At 44.7% G+C, this 14,693-nt stretch overlaps 1 protein-coding gene and 1 non-coding gene across 4 annotated transcripts in view; one reads left to right on the top strand and one right to left on the bottom strand.

Annotated features, from left to right (window-relative positions):
• LOC134945416 (ankyrin repeat and fibronectin type-III domain-containing protein 1-like) overlaps positions 1 to 14,693 on the top strand; it is a 1,003,308-nt gene that overhangs the window by 310,689 nt on the left and 677,926 nt on the right. The gene's annotated exons all lie outside the window — the stretch shown is intronic.
• LOC134946671 (U2 spliceosomal RNA) lies at positions 3,459 to 3,646 on the bottom strand. The gene has a single exon (XR_010182320.1). It is a non-coding gene; the product is annotated as a U2 spliceosomal RNA (small nuclear RNA).

A 14,693-nucleotide genomic window follows, 5' to 3' on the forward strand; every position in this document is an offset into this window, starting at 1 on the left:
CAGCCAATCAGGTGAGCGCCACGGAAGTAGCGCTTCCTGATTGGCTGAAGGGACCTCAGTGACAGGAGTCACGTGGGGTCCCGGCACATTCGGGGAAAGGGGTCCCATGTGTCAACATGGGACCCCTTTCAGTCCGGCATGGTCGGGTATGCGTTTTCTTTTTTTAACAAGTACGTGGATTATCTCCCGGACACTGGATTGAGGTGAGTCTAATTTTTTTCACAGGTACCCCGAATCGTCGGAGACTGTGGCAGTCGGCGGGTCAACATAGGTAAGTATGTGTGTGTCGGCAGTAGTGTAGTAAAGGTTTACTATCAAGGTGTGTGTCTCCTGTTTTTATTTGGATATTTTTTTTCCAGTAGAACTACAGGTACCAGCGGGCCCGTTTTTCTCCCGCATGCTGGTACTTGTGGTTCTCCAAGTACCAGCTTGCGGGGGAGGCTTGCTGGGACTTGTAGTACTACTGGAAAAAACAATATTCTTTCACATTTCTCAAGGCTATCAGCCTCCCATCCGCAGCCCTTGGATGGGGGGGACAGCCTCGGGCTTCACCCCTGGCCCTTGGGTGGCTGGGGGGGGGGGACCCCTTGATTGAAGGGGTCCCCACTACCCCAGGGTACCCCGGCCAGGGGTGACTAGTTGGATATTTAATGCCACGGCTGCAGGGCACTGTATAAAAGTGACCCCCGGCTGTGGCATTATCTGTCCAGCTAGTGGAGCCCGATGCTGGTGTATAAAATACGGGGGACCCCTACTCTTTTTGTCCCCCGTATTTTTTTGCACCAGCACCAGGCGCAGAGCCCGGTGCTGGTTTTAAAAATACGGGGAATCCCTGTCAATTTTTCCCCCGGATTTTTAGAACCAGGACCAGCTCGAAGAGCCCGAGGCTGGTTATGCTTTGGAGGGGGGACCCCACGCCATTTTTTTTCTGGTTTTTCCAGTTTTTTCCCGTTTTTAAAAAACCGGATCAAAATCCGTCAAATCGGCCGTTTTTCGGCCGCGGGACTGTCGAATCCGTTTTTTATTGCATATGGTCAATTTCGGCACCCACTTGCCGAAATTAGCCTGTCGAATTGTGTCGAGTTGAAAAACGGCCGATAATTTGCCGCGATTCGCCGCTAATTGCATATACCCCTTTGTGCGTAGTCCTCTACAGCCTATCACACTAGAAACCAGTGCAGTGGGCTACAGCATAGATATCGGGCACAGCAAAGACCAAATCTCCTTGCAGAGGTCTCTGCAGATTACCACCAGTGCATTAGAGTCTGCGCCTCTGTTTATGGTTGTGCTAATGCTAGCTAATACACCGAGAATCTTAAATCCTCTGTAGACTGTTAAAGAATAACTTGAAGGAGAGTTCAAAAAGGATAGGTCAATTGGAGGTTTGAAATTGTTGTTTTTTTTTAAGTTCTGAAGCCAACAATAGGTGTTAGATCTTGATGATCTGACAGATGTGTAACTACTGAAACTATAGAGTGCCTACAGCGATACACAGGGCAATAACAGGACTATGAAAGTAACATCTGGTAGATCTATGGAGTTTATACACCTCCAAAATTTTAGCAGATTTTATATGAATATCCCAATTTACTTTTGCAATTCTTCTTTTGAGATACTGGAAGATTTTGTAAATTGTAAGAGAACAGGGTAAATGGTATTAAATTGAACAACTTTGTCTGTGTCACAATTGGGGATAATCATCTCTTTTGGAAATGCTGTCTGCAGAGATCATTTTAGAAATCACCCATCAATGTAACAGCCCCTAATTTCAGCATTGTGTTCCCTTTGCATAGTAAATGGATTCTTGAGGAACAGGGAATCCTAGCTGTTCTTTTGTCATCCTGCACGTATTGACTGATCGCTTCTCTTAGCGGAGTCCCAAAATGCTGTCTCCTTAGGCGTTAAAATCAATATACTCCCATGTTTGCCGAGAATGTTCCTCTGTCCCCGACTTTGTCAATAAGCTGTGTTCTAGGCTTTTATCTTGAGGTATGGCATTCCTCTCTAATGAGTCTTCTATATTATAATTTATTCTCTCCGTAAAAGGCCATCTCGCTAAAAGTAAAGCACAATGCCTGATTACTGGCAGGTTACATGCGGCATGTTGACAATCAAAATGTCAAGAAGCAGTAAGTGGACCCCAGAAGGCAAGCGGCGGGATGTCTGCAAGTGTAAAATGCTACTTTTAGCAATACACTAGCACTGGTAAACATTATGGTAATTTATCTTGTTTGCAGTTGTACTGCCATCAGGTGTAAAAATAGGATTTTGGTACTTACCGATAAATTCCTTTCTCTGATTCCATAGGGGACACTGGAGCATATAGACAATGGGGTATAGACGAGTGGACAACTGAAGCCTGACACTTTAATTTTTTCGGGAAGTATAGCTGACTCCTCCCCGTCTATATCCCTCCAAGCCCAGTTTAGATAAACCAAGCCGAGAGGAGACGGAGAGCAGAGACAACAGAGGAAGGAGAGAAAGGAAGACGGAGGAACCAACTAAGCAAAATGTCAAAAGACTGAATAACGAGAAAAGCTGCAACAACCAAGATACAGCAGACAACCAACAAGCAACTGCAATGACTGGCAAAACAGCTGTAAGGAAAAGCGTTGGGAGGGCATCCAGTGTCCCCTATGGAATCGGAAAAGGGATTTATCGGTAAGTACCAAAATTCTATTTACTCCTTCATCCACTAGGGGACACCGGAGCATATAGACAATGAGGACGTCCCAAAGTTGACCTTTCTGGGTGGGAAGGCACGAGAAATAACAGAACCCTACTACAAAACTAAACAGTGGTGGCAAGGATGGAGACAGTGGTCATCAAGGAAATGTACCGTAGACCCTGACCAACAGACATGGTAGTATCCAACACCCCTGAGAACAGGGCGAGTCGAACCTGAGACCTGCATTAATCAAGAAGGTAACGGAAAAACCCTGGCCAACTGTAGGCCCAAGAACAAACCAATTAAGAAAGATGGACCAAAAAGAAATAGAAAAATTGAGAAGCAGAAGCATTCCATCTGACAGCCCACCAGGGACCCCTGGAATGCCCAGAATGAGCAGAGTCAGATCATGAGAAAACAGACTAGTGAAGAGCCTTCCGAAGGGGGACCACTGAGGAGATTCGGCTAGGGAAATGAGAAAGTACAAACAAGGAATCCGATGTGCACATAGAAACATTATGAGAGACACGCAAAAAGGGCTAACCATGTCCAGAGACTGTGAAAATGCATACAGTAGTCAGCCGACAAACAGAAAACACAATAGTTGAGAAGAGTGGAAGGCAGGAGCCAGTAGTGGCCAACTGCCATAAGCATGTGAATCTCAGCTCGAACCTTGAGGAAGGGATAGCGACAGGACAGAGACCCAAACCCTGACACCTACCTCTCACAAAAGACCTGTCTCAGAACCATCACGGACATCCACCAAGACTAGGAAGTCCAACACAAAGAAGCATTGTGTACTGCTCCTGGAAGTACTGCAATACCAGGTCAAGGCGTGGAGTGGAAAGAAAATGCTTTTCTTCCATCTCCCTATTCTAAAATTCCCTTTAATAGGCCCCATAGAGGGGGCATATCAGATAGTAAAACTGATAAGAACAGATACTACCCCTGATCTTAGCCAAAAGCCCAAGAAGTGATGGGCTGGTACCGTGTATGAACAAACCTAGTCAAAGACCAGCATATTACTCCCTCCTGGACTGACCTGAATCAGAAAGAAGAGAAAGCCACTGGAGAACACTGTGCTGCAGGAAACATGGCCTCAACATGCATACTGGAATGAAAACGCTCCAGCTGTTATGGTACCAACCACAGGCTGAATGCAAGATATCGAAAGATCCAGTACCAAGCTCAGGAATCTAACCAGAGCTTGAAAAAGTAATGCTATGGCTTCAGGGATATGTTGGAAATTCAGGGACAACCGGACACCCAGGAAAATCGGTTGTGTAGGAGAATCTGTAGTATTAAGGGCAGACTTTTGCTGTCTGTGTGCGCTCTCACACAGTCAAAAGAACATGAGGTTCACTCTGAGCCAAAACTCGCATTCGCAGAGGTAATGGAAAACCCTGAGCGAGCGACTGTGGCATACAAGAGTGGACTAAGCGAAAAACACCCCCTTGAACACTAGCAATAAAAAAGCATTCTAGAAGGAAATCAAAGCTACAACATAGGGCTAGATGTAAAAAGCCCTGTAGGGGATCACAACACCCTGATAAGAGAAATAAGGAGGTAACAAGGAGGTGAGGGGACGCCAACCTCACCCATACACCAGTAAACCCTGTCTTGGACACCTGTACTAACAGTGAGGTAAGAGTAGAGGAAAGAATCCTGGAAGACCAACCTCCAACAATGACAAGTGGCAAAATGACATGCCAAGAGTAGCATGTAGAGTCGTAGAAACCACGACCTACAGTTTAAAAACCCTGTTACATAGCAGCGAGACAACAGAGGGAACACAGAAGAGCCAATTTATTGTTATTTTTGTCTCTTCTACCCTTGGTGTGTAATTTCTCTCTCTAGTGCAGAGTACTAGTAATCCAATTTCTCTACACCGTACCAGAGAAAAACAAAGGAACTGACGAATAGATGCCACTGTTACCATAATCAGCTTCTATGGTGAGGCTAAAGATAATGGTACTAAAGTACCGACAAACCATAGCTATATGTACACAGTGACGGCCACTAAGTGAGTCACCAGTACAGTTCTGTCCACTTCCCTTCAGGAAAATAAGAGACATTGGCCCTCATTCCGAGTTGTTCACTCGCTAGCTGCTTTTAGCAGCAGTGCAAACGCTAAGCCGCCGCCCTCTGGGAGTGTATCTTAGCTTAGCAGAAGTGCGACCGAAAGGATCGCAGCGCTGCTACAAAAAAAGATTGTGCAGTTTCTGAGTAGCTCGAGACCTACTCCTAGCTAGCGATCACTTCAGACTGTTTAGTTCCTGTTTTGACGTCACAAACACGCCCTGCGTTCGGCCAGCTAGGCCTACGTTTCCCCAGCCACTCCTGCGTTTTTATCCGACACGCCTGCGTTTTTACACACACTCCCTGAAAACGGTCAGTTACCACCCAGAAACACCCACTTCCTGTCAATCACTCTGCGGTCAGCAGTGCGACTGAAAAGCGTCGCTAGACCTTGTGTGAAACTACATCGGCTTTTGTGAAAGTACGTCGCACGTGCGCACTGCGCCCCATACGCGTGTGCAGAAGTGCCGCTTTTTTACCTAATCGCTGCGCTGCGAACAAAAGCAGCTAGCGATCAACTCGGAATGAGGGCCATTGTGGAAGAGTGACCGCATACGAATGGAGGAAAACCTTACCTGCAAACATCCATGGACACCTTGTAGAAGAACTGTTCTGTTTTGAACGCGTCAGACTGAAGCACCTTCAGGCCATGGAGTCTAAAGTCTTGGCACAGTTGTTCAAGACCCAACTCTTCACATCCTGTTCATTGGCCCCTTGAACTACCGTAGTAAAAAGGGTGTCCTGTGTAGACAAAACTGCCAATAGAGTTAGTGCATCGTAACAGAGGTGTCAGTGGTTGTCAGTGTATGGTTATAGAATAGACCACCTTCTAAACTTTCCAGAATAACAGTAGCCTACAGAGCTAGCTAGAATAATGTAATCTGTGCATGATGTAGTCACGAACCCGGTGGTCAGCATATTGACGCCAGAATTCCAGTAGGGGGCCGAGGGCTATTCCCACTCGTGGGTGTCCACGGCACCCATAGAGTGGGAATAGAACCCGTTCCGATTGCAGCGAGCCACCAAGCCTGCAGCGTGGTGAGCGCAGCGAGCCCGCAAGGGGCTTCCTTGTGCTCACCCCCCTGGAGGTCGGGACTCCGGCGTCGGCATGCTGACCGCCGGGATCCCATACGCCGGGATCCTGAACCCAACCCTCCTCCGCACATGAGAGGAGAAAAGAAACTCTCAGTCGAAACATAACTGGATCACAGAACAAAGCCAGGGATACAGCTCTGTGACCAGAATTACCATTAGTGTATATTAAGTCTGAATATATGTAGATATATAAGACTAATGCAGTATACAGCCAATGCTAAGGGCCTGTATGCCACTTCCCTGTGAAAGTGCGTATGTGAAGCTATGATATTCAGGTGAATGGTCCCTTATCACATATAATTACTAACACTGGAATGAACGTAGGAAGATAAATACCCTCCTCTAAGGAGGGACAGAGTAAGAAAAGCGCCATAAACAGTGTATGACAAAATGGTAATCATACCTGATAGGCCAAAGCTATGGAAATTTAGAGAAAAACAATAAACCTCATGAATTATCTACCACATATTAACATACACCTACCCCTAGTAAGTGTGAATGTGAGCATCTCTATTATATTATACCACACCCTACTTGTGGTGAAGTGTTCCCATAATACACCTTGGATAATATCCTTGATAGATGGTATTGGAGTGGGATGTTGACTTATATTTCTCAAAGCCCATAGTGTCCCTGAGGATGATCTACTAAGACGTTGAGAAGGGATGTAGTTATGTGACTGGTGGTAAGGAGACCGCCGGTTACAATATCGACCACTACATCCCACCTGCTCAAAATCCTACCGGTCGGCATGCCGACCAACAGGGACTATTCCCACTCAAGGGTGTTCACAACACTCATAGAGTGGGAATAGAACGAGAGGGCTTCATTGCACTTGATACCCCCAGCTGGGCACCTCACAGCCGGGATTTTAAATACAGAAATTGTCGGCCCTCTGAAAAGTATAATCATGCATATGTACTCAGTACTTGGTTTTGGCCCCGTTTGTATGAATTACTGCCTCAATGCGGCATGGCATGGATTCTATCAGCCTGTGGCACTGCTGAGGTGTTATGGAAGACCAGGATGCTTCAATAGCGGCCTCCAGCTCTTCTGCATTGTTCGGTCTCATGTCTCTCATCTTTCTCTTGGCAATGCCCCATAGATTCTCTATGGGGTTCAGGTCAGGCAAGTTTGCTGGCCAATCCAGCACAGTAATTCCACGGTCATTGAACCAGGTTTTGGTACTTTTGGCAGTGTGGGCAGGTGCCAAGTCCTGCTGGAAAATTAAGTCAGCATCTCCATAAAGCTTGTCTGCTGCAGGAAGCATGAAGTGCTCTAAAATGGCCTGGTAGATTTCTGCGTTGGCTCTGGACTTAATAAAGCACAGTGAACCAACACCAGCAGATGACATGGCTCCCCAAATCAACACAGGCTGTGGAAACTTCACACTGAACTTCAGGCATCTTGGATTGTGTGTCTCTCCATTCTTTCTCCATACTCTGGGACCTTGGTTTCCAAATGAGATGCAAAATTTGCTCTCATCAGAAAAGAGGGCTTTGGACCCCTGAGCAACAGACCAGTTATTTTTTTCTTTAGCCCAGGTAAAATGCTTCTGACGTTGTTTGTGGTGGCTCTTAATGTACTAACTCCAGCCTCAGTCCACTCCTTGTGAAGCTCCCCCACACTTTTGAATGGCCTTTTCCTGCCAATCCTCTCCAGGCTGCGGTCATCCCTGCTGCTTGTGCACCTTTTTCTTCCACACTTTTACCTTCCACTTAAGTTTCTATTAAAGGAAAGACTTACTAGGCTGAATATGTATACACTAGAAAAGAGGCGCCTAAGATGAGATATTATTAATATCTTCAAATATGTAAAGGGACATCACAAAGAGTTATCAGAGCAATTATTTATTAAAATAACACAGTTTAGGACACGTGGGCACTCGCTGCCACTGGAGGAGAGAAAGTTCCGAACGCAACGGAGGAAAGGGTTCTTCACTGTTAGGGCAATCAGGATTTGGAATTCCCTGCTAGGGAAGGTGGTAATGGCGGACTCTGTAATTGGATTTAAAAAAGGAATGGATACATTTCTGAATGAAAAAGCTATCCAAAGTTGTAATACTTAAAATATCAACGTGGTTAATCTGGGGGTAACATGAGAAATAGTAGCTAACTAGTCATAAAACATTATTTAGCAAGTATGTAGAATCATCACAACTTAAAACAGGTTGAACACGATGGGCAATTTGCCTCTGTTCAACCTCAAATACTATGTTACTATGTAATGTGCCATCCAACTTCTTTTGCAATTTCCTTTTGAGGCTTTCCCTCCTTGTGGAGGGTGTCAATGATGGTTTTCTGCACAACTGTCAGGTCTGCAGTCTTCCCCATGATTGTACATTGTACTGAACCAGACTGAGAGACCATATAAAGGCTCAGGAACCATTTGCAGGTGGTTTGGATGAATTAGCTGATTAGGATGTGACATTTTGAGCCTAAAATATTGAAGCTTTTCACAATATTCTAATTTTCTGAGATTTTGGATTTGGGATTTTCTTTAACTGTAAACCACAATCATCAAAATTATAACAAATAAAGGCTTGAAATATCTCACTTTGCATGTAATGAGACTATATAATATATTAGTTTCACCTTTTAAGTTGATTTACTGAAATAAATTAACTTTTGCACGATATTCTAATTTTCTGAGTTTCACCTGTATAGTGAATATTCACAGTGCATACACTAATAGGAGTGGTAAAATAGACTCTGAGAAGGGTAGAATACCCCATTGCTGATAGTGGCTATAACTCCAAAAGGAATAGAACAATAACAGTTATATAAGTTATAAGTATACTAGATGCTGTACTATAATAATTACAGGCAAACATGGGATTGAGAGGGTGGATACACCAACACGGCAGACACACATACAGCCACGCCTAATAATGGAGTGCAATACCAAGATATCAGACACAAGGATGGACTAGCAGTCCATATAATCTAGTAAACATAGAGACCTTCTCTAAAGGGCCCCATACACTACAACGATATGTCTGAGGCTGAAGTCTGAGGCGATTTCCCTTGAACTCTCCCGGGAGCTTCCCGGGAGTGATTCCATACAATTCCATACGATTTGGAACATTTTGCATGCGATATATCGTATGCGATCCCAGCCATGCCTGCGGGAACCGACATATCACGAGTGCAGCACTAACGATCTAGAAGAGCCGATCCGACCCTCACGGGAACGCGCATCAGATTGGATCGGAAGCACCTCCAAAATGCCCGATTTCACCCGATATATCGGCCCGAATGCCTGAAATTGGATGAAATCGGGCATTATCGTTCTAGTGTATGGGGCCCTTTAGGTCGACAGTCACTAGGTCGACCATTACTGGTCTTAGGTCGACATGGTCACTAGGTCGACATGTACTATGTCGACATGGAAAAAGGGCGACATGCATTTTTTTAAAAATTTATTATTATTATTATTATTTTCATTTTTGGAACTTTTTCATACTTTACGATCCACGTGGACTACGATTGGGAATCGTAACCCGCCCGAAGCATGGCGATCGAAGCGAGCCATGCGAGGGGACACGGTGCACTAATTGGGGTTCCTGGTCACTTTACGAAGAAAGAGACACCAAAAAAAGTTAAAAAACGCATGTCAACCTTTTTCAATGTCAACCTTGTTCATGTCGACCTAAGTGTGGTCGACCTAATGACCTATACCCGTCACTCTAGTACCGTGAATCGTACAGGCCTATGGCCCTAACTACTCTCATAGGTAATCTATATAGGCAAACAAAGCAAAGGCTAACCAAAGAGTAGCAGCACGCAGCATACAGTTTACCGACAGATAGTTGTACTTACAAGCAGATTAATGAGACTGCTTGCTTGCAGGCATTACCATTTAAAAACGACACCGTGTACAGTGTGTATTAGCACCAGTCTGCATGAGAGAGAGAGAGCTGCAGTAGCAAGCAGTGGTGTCAGACTACTTGCACAGACAACAGTGCAAACTGGTCTGCCCCGCCCTGCCCACACACTGCAATAAGACAAAGATCCCCACTGCATGAGAGAGGGGTCTTACAGAGAGAGATACACATAATATATATATACTTAACAATTAGCTCCTTATCAATTTAGAGAAGGGTCTAAGCCAGTAAGCGCCAGAATAAAATCTGCAGCTGGCCACTAATGTGGCTGTAGATGGCAATGCAGAATTTTGGAGGGGTCTATCACTGGTGGGGTCTATCACTGGTGGGCCGAGAATCCTGGGATCTGCAATACTGAAGTCCCAGCATAGCCCCAGAGAGACCGCAACCCCTTCAATGGGTGCCGACCCTTAGCCCTGCCTCCCAGCAGTCCCCCTGAAGTTCAAATAATGGCGGTAATTTGGTACAGCTAATATCTGGAGCCAGGGTCGGACTGGCCCACAGGGGTACCAGGGAAACCACCAGTAGGCCCCACTGCCTGAGGGCCCACTCCTTCCTCTAGGGGTCAGGTTCCAGACTGTGCACTTGTTTTTACATGGTAGATATGTTGCATTACATTGCACTAAACTATTGTGTATTTCAAGCCTCTGTGGAGGCTGGCGACACCCCCTTTGTAGGCTGGCCACACCCCTAAGTATGGGCCCCTATCACTGCATTCCCCCGATGGGCCCTTCATGCCCCAGTCCGACACTGTCTGGAGCTGATGCGGAGGGCTGGACAATTAGATCCAAGCAGCGCTATCAGGATGGCTCTGCCTTGCCTGGTAGTGGCAGAAGCAGAGAGCAGCCGGCAGTAAACGCTGCCCCACAACTTCACTAGTGCTGAGATTGCAGGTACAAGGATAGGGCATGTGGAATAGCCAGTGCAATTATCTAACCGTGCTGGGAGGCACCCGCAGCTAAAGGGGCCACAATGGTGGGATACTCACTACTGTCTTCACCATCCGGTGTGCAGGACCAGACAGCAGCTTCTCATTAAGCTGTGTTGGGTCCACAGGGTCAGTTGATCCTATTGCCGGAGACCTGAACACAAGAAGCTTTTTAATAAACAGTGAAGGGTCCCCCCGGAGGCTTTCCCTGTTGCAGACAGTACTGCAGCAGCATACAGCCTGCCTGTTGAAATCTTCAGTGAAGATCAAGCAAAATAAATAAAGTAAAATGTAAAAAGGACTCGAGACAGCCCTTGTAGCACCTGGCTATTTGAGGCACATCTAAACTGGGCTTAGAGGAATATAGAGGGGGAGGAGCCAGTTACACTTCCTGAAAAAATTAAAGTGCCGGGCTCCAATTATCCACTCATTTATATCCCATTGTCTCTATATGTTCCAGTGTCCCCTAGTGGATGAAGGAAAAATGCTGTAAGTAGCACTTGCCGACATCGCCCCACCTGCCTCCTGGGTTCACCATTCTGTTTGTTGACAAGCACACTGCATTCCTTCCTGGCACCTCCCAAGCAAAGGAATTCTTTTCCTGTGCACAGGAAGATGTTCAGTGGCAATGTGCAGAACACCCCTATCATCCCTTAAATCTCATTTACTTATATTCTACCACATTATATGGATATTATGGGGGAGATCTATCAAACCTTCTAAAAAGGGTAGGTGATGTTGGATTAAGGGGCCAGCCTTCCCTGCTTCCAGCACCAGAGCTGTGCAAAGAGAGGACCATGTGTTCTGGTTGGCGGAGAATCAGCAACTCGCAAATAGTGGGCACACAGGTTATGGCTGTGTTGCCTATTGTTGCAGTACACATCCCCTACTTTCTCAGCTGGCCCCTCCCTATCACATGCTGCAGGTGAACTGCATCCTTCAATCAGTAACTAGGTAACGGGGCGGTTTTCCCTGCATTCCCCATCACCTCTCATGCAGCTATGATAATATAGTCTAGTCAATATAATTTCTTCCCCTACAGCCTTTCTTTCAATACATTGCCTAAATGAGAAGGGACTAAAACAGAACATATATTAAATTCTCTTTTAGATTGTCCGTGACCGAAAAAATTTTGTGTTCCAAATGTTATTCTTGTTTGTTATTCTTGAACGTTTGTTTAAGCTACTAAAGTAAAGAGCTGCGGAATATGTGTGCGCTATATAAATAACTGGTAATAATAATAATAATAATAATAATAATAATTAAGGTGGATATACTGGCCAAACATCCTTTCACCATATAAAGCATAAAGTTTGTTCCTTGAAATGTTTGCGGAGCGGCTATAGTTGTTCACTAGTAACAGTAGTAAATCCAGATATACAAGATGAGGGAATAGTGACAAATATTTTGTACATCAACAAAATTAAAATGACTGTATAGAAGAAATAAAAAAGCAGAGGTTAATTGAAAGGTCATGGGATTTATGTTGTTGTTATTCATATTCTGCCTATTGAGCGGTCACTCTAATGCTCTGTGTATAGTATGGCTCTCACTGGGATGCTCTGTATATTGCATGGCAGTCACTGGGATGCCCTTTGTAATATATGGTTGTCACTGCAATGATCTGTGTATTGTATGGCAGTCACTAGGATGCTCTGTGTATTGTATGACAATCACTGGGATCCTCTGTGTATTGTAAGGCAGCCACTAGGATGCTCTATGTACTGTATATTTGTCATTGGGACCCACTGTCTATTGTGTTGTGGTAGAATGCTCTGTGTATTGTATGGCAGTCACTTGATTTGGGTATATGTTAAATGAATATTGGGGTATAGACCTATGATAGAACTGTAGTGGTACCACTCAATGTAGCCCTTTCCATCATATTAGGGTGCAGGCAGAGGTCATTACACCACTGCATCCCCTACATTAGTGTCTCACAGAAAGGATGATTGGTTTTACTTTGGCCATTTCTTTTGGTTAGGTAGTGTTAATGATAATGACATCCCTCCCCAGAGATGTTGTCTACAATATGTATTGCTGTGTTACCGTGACAGTGATGGATGACTTATTGTGGACCCCCGTATACATATAGAACCCCCCCACCCCCCCTCCAGTGTGTATATGTTTTGGGAGGGACCCCTCAAAAGTGTTGCTAAGGTGCCCAAAAAGTTCTGGTTAAGCTCCTGGCAACACAACATGTTATTTGCTTTACAACTGATCAATACTGTAGTCCTCATGCTTTCACATAAATATTTTCATCGGTATAAATAAGATCACCTTACTGAATTTGTGTATTATAATATTTATTCTCCACAAGATGGCAGTGTTTGCCCATGCATTACATATTTTACTGCAGGACAACACTACACTGATTTCATCCAAGATAAAAATGATTGGATATTTAGTCGTCTATTGGATTGTCCAATCATGCGTATTACCATTAACTTAAACCCATTTGTTTTCTATATAAATCTGTCCCAGTTTGCATGTATGCTTTAACTAGGTAATCATGCAATTGGGAACCTAATATATTTTTCTTTCCTGGGGGCCTGTTTATCATGGTAAACACTGTAATTAATTCTCAGAAAAGTGGCATTTTCAGGGATTTGCTGCATTTTGTATTATTGGGACTATTTAACAAAGGGGACACCTGTAGATTAGAAATAACTGCGCTGTCCCTCTGTTTTCGATTGCGAAAGCAATTCTCTAACTTCCTATGGGGACTGAGAAAATGGTCACATTAGTAAGCCCTGGAAAAGATACATTTTCAGAGCGTATTCCCCATAGCCTGTTGGCTAGAGTCTCACATTTGTATTGAGGGAAGGACCCTCTCCTCTAGCCTATATGTGCACTTGTGTGGCCCTATGGCAAGCCAGGTCCTAACCCTGCAGTAAAGTGATAGTGAAGTGATCACTTTACTTTAGCTGGGACAGGCTCTTATCTTAGCCACTGTTCTGACAAGAGAACTGTGATATATAGCTAGATTTATACCCCTTTTACACCACCAGCTAGTAACACGGGTTATTGCACATGAACGTGCATAACCCGTGTTGCTGGCTGGTGTAAAAGGGTAGAGTTGAAATAGTCCGGGTCGAGTGACCCAGTATTCCAACTCGGGAAGTTTGCGGTGTTGAACACGTGTTCATGTGATCTCCAAGTGCCGCCCCCATCGCGTCACCGGCAACGTCACCAACCTGGCAATATGCCGGGTTGGTGACTCTGGTCTATATGGGGGCTGACGCGGGTCACAGCCGGGTAGCTCCCGTGTCAGGGCTCCCGGTTGCGACCTGCTTAAGTTGGTGTAAAAGCGGTATAAGTGTGCAGGGTAAAGGGGAGGCGACTAGAACATGGTTTTGCTCTGCTTGCCACAATTCACAGAGCGGGTTACGTGGAGAAGTTCTCTGGACCGCCGGAGGAGACAGCGTCGCTGGAGACCTGGACACGGCAATGGTTTGCAGGAGAGGCAAGTATACGTGAATTGCTACTTATCTCAGCTATACGTCGCATCGAACCGATGCGATGTGCAGTATAGTGATAAGTAACAATTTGCTTTTAGTTTTCTGTATGAATGGAAGCCCAAGTGGATAAGAAAGAAAATGTGTAGTTGGTAGCTCCAATTAAGGATAAATAGATCCTACTCAAGGAAAAATGATTCTGTAACAAGGAGGTGCTCCCCTGAGTGTAATGTTTGAGTATAGGTAGTAATGGAGGAAAGAAAAGTACTCTCTTGTTGGGGGCACAAACCCACTATTAAGTATAAAACGTAGCTTTTAATAAAAAATGTCAATAAGAAAGGGGGGTATCATTTCTCTACAAGACAGACAAATGCAAACTACACACAGAAAAGCATAGACATAATAAATACTGTGCTGCGAAACACTTGTGGCGCATTATAAATGAAATGTAATAATAATAATAATAATTATAACTAAAATAATAATAATAATAATAACTAACATAATAAGGTGATAAGAAATTATAGTTACATTTGCTAATAATTCGGCCCCCTTGAGGGATGCATTGGTCAGAATGAC

The sequence above is a fragment of the Pseudophryne corroboree genome, chromosome 7, assembly GCF_028390025.1.
Source record: "Pseudophryne corroboree isolate aPseCor3 chromosome 7, aPseCor3.hap2, whole genome shotgun sequence".
NCBI lineage: Eukaryota > Metazoa > Chordata > Amphibia > Anura > Myobatrachidae > Pseudophryne > Pseudophryne corroboree.